The sequence below is a fragment of the Delphinapterus leucas genome, chromosome 6 (genome assembly GCF_059928025.1).
Source record: "Delphinapterus leucas isolate spDelLeu-1000000601 "Yukka" chromosome 6, BTC_Dleu_Yukka2, whole genome shotgun sequence".
NCBI lineage: Eukaryota > Metazoa > Chordata > Mammalia > Artiodactyla > Monodontidae > Delphinapterus > Delphinapterus leucas.
In genome coordinates, this window is record NC_143134.1 from 88885386 (window position 1) to 88899342 (window position 13957).

The 13957-nt window shown below is 44.4% G+C and overlaps 1 long non-coding RNA gene and 1 pseudogene across 1 annotated transcript in view; one reads left to right on the forward strand and one right to left on the reverse strand.

Moving 5' to 3' along the window:
- The first annotated feature begins 2146 nt into the window (after positions 1–2146).
- Positions 2147–13957, forward strand: part of LOC115803839 (uncharacterized) — a 37148-nt gene continuing 25337 nt past the window's right edge. The window contains exons 1-3 of the long non-coding RNA XR_016393591.1: positions 2147–6828; positions 9106–9211; positions 9859–9929. This is a non-coding gene — a long non-coding RNA (uncharacterized LOC115803839). The remainder of the gene's footprint in view (positions 6829–9105; positions 9212–9858; positions 9930–13957) is intronic.
- LOC111188096 (pro-neuregulin-2, membrane-bound isoform-like) lies at positions 5179–8117 on the reverse strand (annotated as a pseudogene).

Genomic DNA, 13957 nt, shown 5'->3' on the forward strand with positions numbered 1-13957 from the left:
TCTTTAATTTTCACCATTTTAATTACAATGTGTCTTGGTGTGGTTCTCTTTCAGTCGATCATGTTGAGACTCACTGTGCTCCCTGGATCTGGATGTCTATTTCCCTTTCCCAGGAAGGGACGTTTTCAGCTATTATGACTTCAAATATTTCTCTGCCCCCTTCTCTCTCTCTTCTCCTTCTGGAACCCCTATTATGTGAATGTTAGTATGCTTGATGTTGTCCCAGAGGTTTCTTAAACTGTCCTCATTTCTTTTTATTATTTTTTTCAGTTCAGTTTCAGTAATTTCAGACAGTAATTACTCTATCTTCCAAATCACTGATCTGTTCCTCTATATTATCTAATCTACTGTTGATTCCTTCTAGTATATTTTTAATTTCAGTTATTGAATTATTCACTTCTGTTTGGTTCTTCTTTATATTTTCTAACTCTTTGTTAAAAACTTCTAACTTCTCACTCTTTTCATTCATTCTTCTCCCAAGTTCTTCAAGCATCTTTTTTTCCCCCACAGCAACTAACGATATTTATTTAGTACTCATTTTATATTTTCACAGTTCTCAGAATTTTTTCATTTAATCCTCACCAAAAATCCACAGAGAGAGGTTCTGATTTTATGCACATTTTCAGATGAGAAAACTGAAACTCAGAGAGGGTAAGTTAACTTGGTAGAATCACCCAGCCAGGAAGTGGCTTAACTGGTATTCAGATCTGGGACCTCTGACTTCAAAACTCAAATTTATTCAGTTTCCTCCTAAGGAAGCATTTCTAAGCTTAGCCAGAGCACACTGAGGGAGGCAGGTATCATCCTGCGCTTAGGAGACCAAGGAAGCTGTAGAGCCAGATCCAATTAATTAGCACAGCTTCCTCCCCACCTGTGGTTCTGTCAATAGCCACCTCTCCAGGCAACCATTGACCCCTCTGTCCGGCCCCTCCTACTTTCCTTTATACCTTCCCTGAGACCAGAGGAAGGCCTTACAAGGTGATATGACTTTCTGTGAATAACATTCCCACAAGATAGGAGCCACCTGCAGGATGTTTCAAGGGTCTTACAGGATGAGAGAGAGAGAAGGAGGCTCTTCTTTGAGCATCTTTATGATCATTGCCTTGAACTCTCTATCAAGTAGATTTGCTTATCTGCACTTCACTTAGTTCTTCTTTGGAAGTTTTTTTCTTTTCCTTTATTTGGAATATATTTCTCTGTTGCCCCATTTTGTCTAATTTCCTGTTTTTTATTTAGTTGGTTGGTTATGTTTCCCAATCTTGGAGAAGTGGCCTTATGCAGGACACGTCCTATGGGTCCTGGCAGCACACTCTCCTGTAGTTACCAGAGCTTCTTGCTTTAGGGGTGCCCTCTTATGTGGGCTGCTTGGGACCTTCTGTTGTGGTTGGCTGACTACTGTGGGCATGCTGGTAGGTGTTGCTGGTCGTCATTCCAGTTGGTTTTAAGGGTCTGTTTTGTTCAGTCTGGGTCTTGGCATGGCTGACTGCACAGCCAGGGGTGTCCTGGTCCTGGTGCCAGCTCACCAGTGGGCAGGCCTGGGTCATGAGGCAACTGTCTACAGATCCCGCCTGGGGGTCCCAGGGATAGTGCTAGCCCATTGGTCGGTGGAGCTCGGTCCCAGAGTGGCTGAATGCTGGGCTGGGGGTCCCGGAGCTAGTGTTGGCCTACTGATGGGCGGGGCTGTGGCCCAGGAGTGTCCTGGGGCTGGTGTGGGATGCTGGTGGGTAGGGCTGCTTCTTGATATGGCTGGCTGAGGGTCCCAGGTGACCCAGCGCTGGTGATGGCTCACTGTTAGGTGGGGCCGGACCCTAACATGGATGGCTGAGGGGCCCAAAGTGTCCCGGAGCTGCTTTTGGCCTCCCATTGGTCAGGGCCAGGATCCAGGGCATCCTGGAGTGACGCTGGCCTGCTAATGGGTGGGTGTGGTTTTGACATGGCTGGCAGTGGGTCTGTGTGGTCCTGGGGTTTGGTCAGCCCACTGGTGGGTGGGGTTTGGGCCCAGGGGGTCCCAGGGCCGATGCCCATCCACTAGTGGGCAAGGCCAGGCCCTGGGGCTACTGCTAGCCCACTAATGGGTGGAGATGGGTCCTGGGGTCTCTGACTGAGGGGCTGGAGGTTCCAGAGCTGGTGTAGGCCCACTAGTTGGGTGGGGCTGGGTCCTGAGCCATCTGGTAGGTGAGGGTGTGTCCTGGGGCAGGGCTGGGGCCTCAGGGGGTCCTTTCTGCTGGTGGGCGAGGTCGTGTCCCTGCCCATCTGGGGCACCTGGCCTGGGGCATCCTAGGAGGATGCTGACTGGCTGGTGGGCAGGTAGGTTCCAGCACTAATAAGCTAGAGGGAGGATTCCAGTGGTGCTTACCAGTGCCAGTGTCCTCATGGTGGGTTGAACTCCCAAAAATGGCGGCTGCTGGCATCTATGTCCCCAGGGTGAATTTCAGTTGCCTCCTGCCTCTTCAGGAGGCTCTCCAAGGTCAGCAAGTGGGTTTGATCCAGCCTCCTTTCAAATTACTGCTTCTTCCCTGGGTCTTGGAGTGTGTGAGATTTTGTGTGTGCCGTTTAAGAGTGGGGTCTCTATTTCCCACAGACCTCTGGGTCTCCCTACACTGGCCTTCAAAGCCAAATGTTCCAGGGGCTTGTCTCCCCAGTGCAGGATCCCTGGGATGGGAAGCCCAGTGTGGGGCTTGGACCCCTTGCTTTTGCGGGAGAACTTCTGCAATTGTAATTATCCTCCCATTCACGTGTCACCTACCTGGTGGGCATGAGTCTTGACTAATTGCATCTCTGTCCCTTCTCCCCTTCTCATTGTGGTTCCTTCTTTGTAACTGTCAGCTCTTAAAAGACCTTTTTTGCTAGTCTTCAGGTTGCTCTCATGGATACTTTGACTATAAATAGTTGCAATTTTGGTGTGCCTCTGGGAGGAGGTGAGCTCAGGGTCTTTCTGCTCCACCATCTTGGCCACTCCTCAAGTCATTAAGTTTTGTTCATTTGGTTTGATTGCCTTTGGCTTTAATCTGAGGGCTGTGCAGGCTGCAAAAAAAGTACTGATGGCTTTGTAGTATAATAAAATCAGATTTTAAAAAAATTAGCAAACAACTTCTTGCAAACAAAGCAAGGCAGTTACCTTGATATTGTTGGCAGATTACTGAAGGTGTATATTCCTATTGGGCCTAATGCATATTTCAGATGATGTGTAAAGGCAGGTGTTCGTTTTAAAGACCAAACGAAGCAGCCAAATCTCTGTTTCTTTCTTCTTTCTTCAGTTTTACAGGTCGGTGTTTTTCTCTAGGTTGTGGCTATGTATCTTTCTCATGTTTTCACCCAACATTGGAAAGATGAGCTACTGGCTTTCCAAGTCCTCAGATGTTTCCAAAGCATGCCCATTTTGTTATGGGTGACCCCGTCTCCTCTTGGCAAGTAATTCTATAGAATTACTCCATAAGCAGAATTATAACTTCAAGTATTTAGGGCACAATTAAACTGACAAAGAATCCTAGACTTTGAGAGATCATCTAATCCAACCTTCTCATTAAAGGAAGGGACCTCTTTACAGCATCCCTGACAGATATTCATCTGGCCACTCTGGGGACATTTCTTCTAACAGGGACTTGTCTTGCTCTTTAACTTGGTGATTTAATTATAAAGTACTCTGCCACTCTACAAATTCTCCCTGCATATTAGTGGCCTACTTTTCTGAACACTATGTTCACTCAGTACTCTAAACCATCTTAAGATGCAGACTCTATCACTCCCATTTTATTGATAGAAAAACTGAGGCACGGAAAGAAAAGTTCCCTAAGGTCAAACAACTATTAAGCAGAAGAGCCCAGCCCTTGATCCCACATGCTTAGCCTGTATTTCCTCTCTATACTAAACAGAACCCTCACACATTATGACAGAAACCTATCTTCAGGTTGATCTTGATTGTCAATTTTTGGGTAAGTTGTTCCACTAGTTAAGAATTCATATAACTCTTCTACTATCCAGCCCACATCTCTCTGAACTGCACATAACGGTCTTAGGAAATTTTAAAAGATGTCTTCTTTAAGATGAACATATATGTCTATGACATTCTCCTGATGTACTAGTTTGATAAAGCCTTCAAAAAAGAAAATGAGATCAGTTTGCCACAACTATTTTTAGAAAAATAAACTTATTAAAATATAACAAAGAAACTTGCACATAAGAAGCACGGGTTGAATTTTGAATTTTCATGAAGTGAACACACCTGGATAACTACCACTAAAATAAAGAAAACATTACCAGTATCCATGGGCTGCCTACCCAAGGGCTGCCTATTCATGACCCATGACAAAACCTGGCACCAAGGCTACGCTTAGTAATAGACACAATGGTAATTAACGAAGCATGTTAAATTAGCTCTCTGAAGCATTTAGACTGTGGAATACAAAGAGGATTGGCCAGTTGGGAAATGAGGGCCCATTAAAAACAGAGACACAGATATGTTATGAGAGGTTGAACAGGTGGACCATAGGGTGAGAATCCAGTCTCTGACTTGCCTTGGATCCTGAACAACTCTCTGACTCCAAACTATGTGTGTCCTTAAAATAAATCCTCTTTTTCTTAAGGTTCCCCGTTCCTTGTCATCAGAAGATACTAACACCAAAACCGTAAGCCACAAAGAATCCCCAACCTCATAATTTCAATTCCCCACTTGAACCAACTGGTAGTGGCTGCCTGGAGAACTGTGGAAAATGACTCTGAGGCTGAGTTCCATGGAAAAGAGTATTGTGGTGTCTGCCACGCGGGCTTTTTTTTTCTTTTCTTTTTTTTTTTGGTGGGGGCGAGGGTGTGTGTGGAAGAGAGGCAGGGATGGTGCCATGAACTTGCTATTCCTGTTCTTAGCCCATATGATGAAGAAATCAATAGACGGAAAAAACTGAGTAATTAATCACCATATTAAGCTGGATATTCCAGTTTAATAAATATCCTTCCCTTAGCTGTTCCCCTTGCCCCACTCTATATCTCAGCCACAACATTTTTATTTTTTTCTTTTTATTCTGCTTATTTGTTAGAAATAACACATTCTGAACTGAAATGAACTTACCATCATTTCAAGTGTGTACTGGTTACAACTTAGCAAACATCCTTTTCAGGATGGGGTCATTTTATGAAGAAGATGGACTGTCCAGTGGAATGATTTTATTTTATCAATAAAAGTGAGACTTTTAAATGCCTTTATTATCATTGTACTGTATGATATAGACTATCATTTTGTATCACATTATTCAAGATAAATTTCAGAAGCATCGGAGCCTCGCACACCTATGAGTATCTCAGAGCCAACTAGGCATGAACAGAGGAAGTAATACAATTGCTTTTGTTAATGTTCTCATGCAACAGGCGGAGGCAGTCAATGTTAGACCTGGTAAAACACATCTAGCTCTAGGTGAAATCTGAGAGAAGATGCAGCAACAAGAAAGCAGCACCGACTGAGCATGCTCCTATTCAGGCAGAGACAGGAAGGGAGTGGACGTACTGTAGAAGCTGGCCATTACGTAGTTTTGGCAGGGATCACCAGTAAACTCATTTGGGCACTTGCACAAGTATCTTGAGGGGTTTGAAAGGTCTTTCACCATGAAGCACTTGCCTAAATTCACACAGAAAGTTTTCTCCTGGCACGCTTGACAAGATGGCTTGTCCCAGTGGTAGATGTAGATGTGGATGAAGAAGTATTTGCTCCTTCTGTTGATACTGATATTCTAATGGGAGACTCTGAAGACACACACGTTGTCTCAGTTGAGGCTGGCATGCCAGTGATGATCTCATTTGAGTCCACAATGGTGATATTGGCAGAGGCACTGTCATTTCCTAATTTGCTGATCACTTTGCACATACATTCTCCAGAATCAGCCAGTGATGCTTTGTTAATGCGAAGTTCTCACTTCCCTGGCCTTTTTTTGTATCTTGATGTTTTGTGGTTCGTTCTTTGGGTTTAATTCATTCCCATTCTTGAACCATTTGAATTTGAGAGAGGAGTATTCAGAACTGGTCTCTCACCGAAGCACTAGTTTCGAATCTGCTGCAGACTTCTGACTTTTCATCTCTTCCAAACGGGGAGGCAAGGCGCACCGCTTGCACAGCACCCAGCAGACCTCCTTCTTGAGGTTCCGGCCTGTCTCAAGAGGCGGGAAGGATGCTCGGAAGGCAGCCGGTGAGCGGCCGCTGCTGTTGGCATCGGGCTCCATGAAGAAGATGTACCTGCTGTCCTCCTTGAGCCGCCCGCAGGAGGGGAACGCGGGGTGGCCCCAGGCGCCCAGGTGCACGCTGAGCAGCGAGCGAGTCCTTCTTCAAGCTGCCGGCTTTCACCACCCACACCTGGTGCACCTTCACCAGATAGGGCGCCTCGTCTCCGGGCTCGGCGGCGCGGGGCCCGTGGGCCAGGAGGGCATGGTGCCGGGCCCACGGCTGGCGGCTGGCGCTCGCCTCCCCGCGCCCCTGCCTCGCCCGCCGCCCCCTTCCTGTCAAGTGCCCCCCTGCTGCTGCCGCGGCGGGTGCGCATTTCCTTCCATCACCACCGCGGCGCGCTGAGCCAGCTCCTGCACTGAGCCCACGCTGGGCGGGGACGCCTAGCACACTGAGGCCCCCGCGGGAGCCGCCTCCTCGCCGGCGGCCGCCCCCCGGCGCCACGGCCGCGGTCCACAGCAGCGGCAGCGGCGGGGCCGGGTCGCGTGACCCAGTGACCGGTCGTCCCGGAGCGGTGCGGGGCGCGTCGCCGTCTCAGGGTGCGAGGTGCGTGCGGGCTCCTGGCTGTCGGTTCGGACTCTCCAGCCACAACATGTTTAACGGCCAGTCTCTTGAGCATATAAAGAGGTAAGGCACATCTTACAAACCAGATATCACTGCATAAGCCAGATGTTTTACAGCCTAACCAAGTCATATGGGCACTTCCCCACAAGAGAGAGAATTGCTCCTGTTACATGAGGAGGCTTCACTACACAGAGGGGAAAGCACTTCTGTTCCTCTTGGGAGACGCATGTGAGGATTAAGTTTACACTAGCTGAAAATAATTCAGTAACAATCTAAATTGTATGCGTCAGCTTCAGGTTTGTAAGAGCATGAGATTGAAAGATATGCTTACAAACGTCCTGATTAAGATACTCGTGACAAGAAGAGAAGCCTTTTTGAAATTTGTATTTCGGGATCATATATCACAATTCATATTCCCAATTACTAATCATGTCAGCCAATCAGCTTTTTAGAGCTCCTGTGATGGTGAGACATGCCTGTGCTAGCTCTCTCCCAATTATAGAAGAAAACTACAAAAAAATTCAATGACTATGTGTTTGTTTCTGTGAAATACTGCCCTTCATTGGACAATTTTTAAATGTATTTTTATGGGCTATGAAAGTATCACATTTTAAACCAACAAATAATTTTATTTCTTATCTGTCTGCTAGGGAAATAAGGTAAACCAGAGAGAACTAAGTCATCCCTGACTAATAGGGGTTCAGAAAGTTTAACTGGCACAGCTATTCCAGCTGAACTGGTAAAGTGCTAAAAACTAGTTTGCCTTTAACTTTGACTCTGTTATAAAAAGTTGGGTCAACAAAATTACATTCTTAATTAACTGCTCATGAGAGAGCTAGGTGGGAAGTACGTTCTTTTGGACTTTATAGGATCTGGCTAAGATTAACTGCACATGATACGAGCAACAAGCCTTTGGAGAAATTTCATGATTGCTCGACAAAGGCTGAGGAACCAGCCAAGGTACTGGTCCAGACCTCCTGGAGCTGAGGAACAGCCCACAGTTAGTAGTCAGCATCCAGCTAAGGCTGAAGGTGGGGGCCCAAGTGAACATTGCTTTGGAATACTGCAGTGGGCTTCTTCACGCCAGTGTGAAGGCTTAAGGCACACCCAAATGCACATGACGAGCACCCATAACTCCTAAGCGTGAATATAAGGCTTCAACCTCCCTCTTCTCGTGGCTTTCATGCCCCTACTGTGGAGTGAATCTAATTCAACCTTTCAGATCATTTCTGGTTTTCTTCCTTACCCTGCTTGCTGTCCCGAAACGTGGGTACTCCCTTGCAATTACACCTCTGCCCCGGTTCTCTACGTGCTTGACCTTTCAGAATGTCATTCACTCTCAGACCTTCCATTCCGACTTGTGCGTAGCTAATTCCTTGGATAATAGATCCAAGATCTATTATCTAGAAAGATCTAGCCTGATCTTTTTTCCTAGTTCTAAGCCCATATCTTCAACTGTCTATTAGATATTTCCTCACCTCCAACTCAATACATAAAATTTAGTTTGGTTCTTTTACCTCTTGACTTCCCCATTTCTTTTAATGGTACCAACTTGGCACTTTCATTCAGACTCAAAACCATGGAGTCATATTTTAATCTTCTCTCTCTTTTAACATCCAAATTCTCAAATTCTTCAAGATTTGTTTTTTCTTGTTGCATCTACTTTTCCCTTCTCATTCCCACCATCACCACCTTAGTTCAGATCTTCATCTTATTTCCTTAATTCTAAGATGCCTACATTTTTGTAATTTTACATACCTAAAAATAAAGATTTGTTTTATAATCAGTGTATACGTTTAATGTGAGTTTTTTATTACAAAAATCTATCATGTTGGGCTTCCCTCGTGGCACAGTGGTTGAGAATCTGCCTGCTAATGCAGGGGACACGGGTTTGAGCCCTGGTCTGGGAGGATCCCACATGCCACGGAGCAACTAGGCCCATGAGCCACAACTACTGAGCCTGCGCGTCTGGAGCCTGTGCTCCGCAACAAGAGAGGCCGCGATAGTGAGAGGCCCGTGCACCGCGATGAAGAGTGGCCCCCGCTTGCCACAACTAGAGAAAGCCCTTGCACAGAAATGAAGACCCAACACAGCAAAAATAAATTAATTAATTAATAAACTCCTACCCCCAACATCTTCAAAAAAAAAAAAAACTATCATGTCAATAGTCTTAGAATCAAAATCTATGGCATCTCAGACCCAGATGACTGCTTCTACTTGTTCTTCTGGCCTGCATTCCCTTGCTTTTCTAATCTGTCCTGTACACTATTGCCTGATTAATCTCCTTAAAAGACTGCATTCATTGTGTCCAGTGGTTAAGACTCCACATTTCCGCTGCAGGGGCATGGGTTCATCCCTGGTGGAGAACTAAGATCCCACATGACGTGCGGCGCAGCAAAAACAAAAACAGAAACAAACAACTTCAGTGGTTCCCATTCCCTGATAGGTAAAGTATGCAAGTATTCCTAGGGGATCAAGCTGGGCATCGAAGGGACACCACAATCACACCCTGACGTCTTCCTGTCCTTACCAACATTATTCCCCTACCCAGATCTTTCTGCCGTGAACACATCCTCGTCTGCCTCTGTTTGTGTCATTCCCCACAATTAGAAGGCTATTCCTCCTGCTACGTACACCCTACTCAGGCTTCAAGTCCTATGTCTGTTGTGAAACGTTATCTGAACACCCTATCCCGAAGTAATCTCTTCCTCCTCTAAATCCCTGTAGGACTTGTCTTGACTACTTATTTCACACTTATTATTAATTATCTGGTATCTTTGAATGTCTGTATATGTTTATGAGTGTAAAGCAATGAATCCGATGTTTTATAATGAACGGGAAAAAGTCAATCACATTAGTTCACATTCTATATGTCTTATTTCTCTCATCAGATCATAAATTCCTTGCAGTTAGCTCTATTAGGTATACTTGTCTCCCTTGAATTGTGATTTATTTAAGCAATATAGTCTACTAAGCACTGAGTTCAATGGGGGGATCACACCTCTCATCAGAGAGGCACCGCTACCCCTATTCTTTTCTCTATGGCTGATCCAAATCACTTATATTCAACTTCTCCCGTCTGCCCTCCTCCAGCACCCAAGCTTATGATCGTAGTAGCACAAGACTTGCTCAGGCTTCAGAGTGAATCAAGCGTCAAGGAGCGGGTGAGTTGAAGAACAAGGAGAAACTTCGCGGTGTTCTAAGACAGATGTGTGGAGGCAGAAGGTCACTGCAATGCAGCGAAGGTGAGGGGGCAAGGCCAGGTTGGCAGGGGCCTCGCATGATGTCATGCTAAGGAGGTCAGACCTTCTTTCTCCTCACTGGAATTGGGAGATTTTTTTAACCAGTGGAGGGACGTGAGCAGATTTGCTTTCTTAGAGTTGTGGAGGTGGACTGGGAAGAGGAGGAGAGACTAGAAGAAGGTAGGCCAGTTAGGAATCCTATTTCAGGACCTGGATACAGTGGCAGCTGTGGTGGTGGGAATGAAAAGCAAGAGGATGGAATCAAAAGAAGGTGGAGAAAGAATGGACAGAACTTGATGACAGAGATGAGACCGGAGGGATGACGATGGAAGAGAATGAGTGACAGAGGTTTCCACTTCAGTCTAGGCGTGGCTCCAGTGCTATTCCCTGAAATAGAGGAGAAGCAGGTTGGGGAGGGGCTGGAGTAGGTGAGAAGACAGTGAGACCTGATTTGCATATGTTGAATTTGTAACCTCTAAAGGACATTTGCATGAGATTGGGGACATGGAGACAGATATGGGTTGGAGAGACAGACTTGTGATAGGCACAACTCACTCAATAAAATGTCTATCTGTCTTGAAATACCCTGCTCACTCTTAGCCTGAGGCATCCAACTACATTTCTTGTCCTACCTGTTTCACCAGATTTTTATAATGTTCCTGGCTCCCAGTTTGTTATACTTTTACTCTTGGCCAGTTCAGAACTCTTTTTATAATATTTTACGTATAGTAGTTATCTAAGTCTTAGACAATCAGACTCTTAGACATTACTTAATTTAACTTCATAGACAGTGAAGTTCTGTGGAAGCTCAGGGACTTCAGTTTACTGCACTTTATGTTAAACATTCCATGGTGTTTCCTGGCCATGTTCCCCCTTTTCCAGCTCACTTCCTCCAACTGCTCATGCACATAATCTTTTCTGCCCTCCAGCTTCTATGCTCTCAACCCCTTCTTTACACTTTTGGCCACTGCTTTATTCTTAAAACTTTCTCTTTTTTTTTTAATTAATTAATTTATTTTTGGCTGCGTTGGGTCTTCATTGCCATGTGCAGGCTTTCTCTAGTTGCAGTGAGCGGGGGCTACTCTGCTGCGGTGCGCGGGCTTCTCATTGCGGTGGCTTCTCTTGTTGCAGAGCACGGGCTCTAGGTGTGCAGGCTTCAGTAGTTGTGGCGCATTGGCTTAGCTGCTCCGCGGCATGTGGGATCTTCCCAGACCAGGGCTCGAACCCATGTCCCCTGCATTGGTAGGAGGATTCTTAACCACTGCGCCAGTGGGGAAGCCCAAAACTTTCTTTTTCCTGAGCTTCATGACATCTCCCGATTTCCCGCCTACCTCCAACCTCTCTGGCTGCTATACTTCCCCAAATGCCCACTTAAAAGTTAATGTTTCCTAGGATTCCCTATTAAGCCTTCCCTTCATCTCATTTTAGTACACACTTAGTGTGACCTCATCCACTTCCGTGGCTTAACAAACAACCACTAATATTATTTCTAAATCTGAATGTCTAGCCCAGTCTTCTCAGTCCAAACCCAAATATCCAGCTCTTTTTAGGACACCTTTATTCGGATGTGTTCCACGGGCATTTCAAATCAACTTGCCACAGTGAATTTTCCTCTTCTTCCTCTTCTGTATTGGTGATGGTATCGTCACCCTCCCAGTAACCTGTGAGCCATCCCTGACTTCTCCTCCTTTCTCTTTCAAACTCAGTCTGCCAGGAAATCCTGCCTATTTTACATTTTAAATGAGCATTTTCCTAGATGAGAACACAGTGTGGTTGAAGATAACAAAAAGGGAGTGAGACTAGCCTGGTGGGAGAAGTTTTGTTGAGAAATATTGGGGAAAATGGTTGGATTATTAAGTGGGAGAGTACCTTGGAAGGTAACGTTAAGGCCGCACAGAGTATTTCAGAGTTGATGTGGTTGGAGAACCACCAAACATTAGGCAGATGGATGAAATGGTAATTTCAAGGTGCATTTTTTAAAAGTCAGTCACTTGAAAAAAGGGAGTCAGAGCAACTATTACCTTTGTAACTAGGAGACAACCATTTCTTACACTTCATTGACGACATGAGGAAAAAAACCCGAAGAAGTTACAACTAGAAGCTCAGAAAATCTGACCCTGAATTTAAATGAAGTACAAGTGCTACTAAAAAATAAAAATAATAAGTTCTCTTTGAAGAAGATAAATTGAAATTACGCATTAGTGATATAACTAGAAGTAGACTGTGTTGAAAATAAGTGCAAGAATGACATCATTTGATTGAAAAGTGCTTATAAGCCAATTCCTTAACTGTAAATAATTTTAAAATTGAATACATATAGACATCTTTTAAAAAAATCACCAGGCTTCCTTGATGGCGCAGTGGTTAAGAATCCACCTGCCAGTGCAGGGGACACAGGTTCGAGCCCTGGTCCAGGAAGATCCCACATGCCGCGGATCAACTAAGCCCGTGCGCCACAACTCCTGAGCCTGTGCTCTAGAGCCGGCGAGCCACAACTACTGAGCCCACATGCCACAATTACTGAAGCCTGTGTGCCTAGAGCCCGAGCTCAGCAACAAGAGAAGCCACCGCAATGAGAAGCTTGCACACTGCAACGAAGAGTAGCCCCCGCTCACCACAACTAGAGAAAGCCCATGTGCAGCCACGAAGACCCAATGCAGCCAAAAATAAATACATAAAATAAATAAATTTTAAAAAACTCACCAAATTGAAATGTAATGATGATTTCCTAAAACATCTGGATTTCTATATGACTCAATAAAAATTTTAGGCTAAATAAACTCTGTTATAATATAATACACTATATGACATATTTATATATTGATAAACATGGTAATTTCCATTTAATTTGGCTTAGATACTAATTAACTCAAAATAAATGCACTCCCCTCACCAATGTAGTAAGTCAATAGGTAAATAGCTGGGAGAAAAAGTACTCCAAGCCAGGCAGCTCTGTATGTTTCAGAAGCAAAGGAAAAAATAAAAACAGTCGCAGTAAACATTGCACTTCTGGAAATAAACTACATTTATGAAGCAGAAGATTCAAAAAGCAAAGGCTAACCCTCTTTATGTGGTGAAAGCATCACTGAGAAACAAATAGCACCCAGAGAGTGACTACCAGTAGTTAGCAGTAAAAAAAATGACATTAGAAAAAAATGGCAGATGTGACAGATTTAAAACCAAAGCTTTCCTCTTACTCCTTGTCATCTTCTCCTTTTTACCTGATTGCAATTTCAATGATAAAGGTCTATTGATTGCTAAGTTACTTACATGAGGGCCTGGAAAGCACAACACTCGGTGAGGATACACATTGATTTCCATCCTGTGGCACAAGCTCCGTACCTCGTGTTGTTTGAAGCAATGAGGAGGGCAGCTATTTGTTCTCTTGGTTTAGCTGCCACAGAGCAGTGATAAATAGGCATCTGATTTCCAGACTAAATCTTCAGCCCCCGCTCTCTGAAAAGGAAGAAAAAAAAAAGGTGACTCTAAACTCTTCCTGTATTTCTGGACAGTAGCTTGAAAGTAGGACAGTCAGTGTCTGAGTGATACTTTCCGGTCTTTGATACACAATTCTACCTGGTAATTTTATTTTCCACCAGAAAAATTATTTTCTTCTGAGTTTCTTGAAGGTAGAAACAAAAATCTACAATCAAAATCTCAATAGTCCTTTTCACATTGTTTTCACACAGGTTCATTTAAAACATTTATTGATATGCTACTTAGAGGAAAGAACTAAAAGAGATTAAACTAGAGGATTTAAGGTTCTTTAATAGTCACAGGCCTTAACATACTTAGAACCCTTAGTTTCATGAGATTGAAGGAAAAATCAATATTGTTGCACTTTAACTAAGCTACATTAGGATAGAAAACTGTTGCTACATTTTATAAAGGAGGAACCTTATACTTTTGGTGCTCAGGGACCCCACAGCCAGATTGGTGGCAAGGGATAT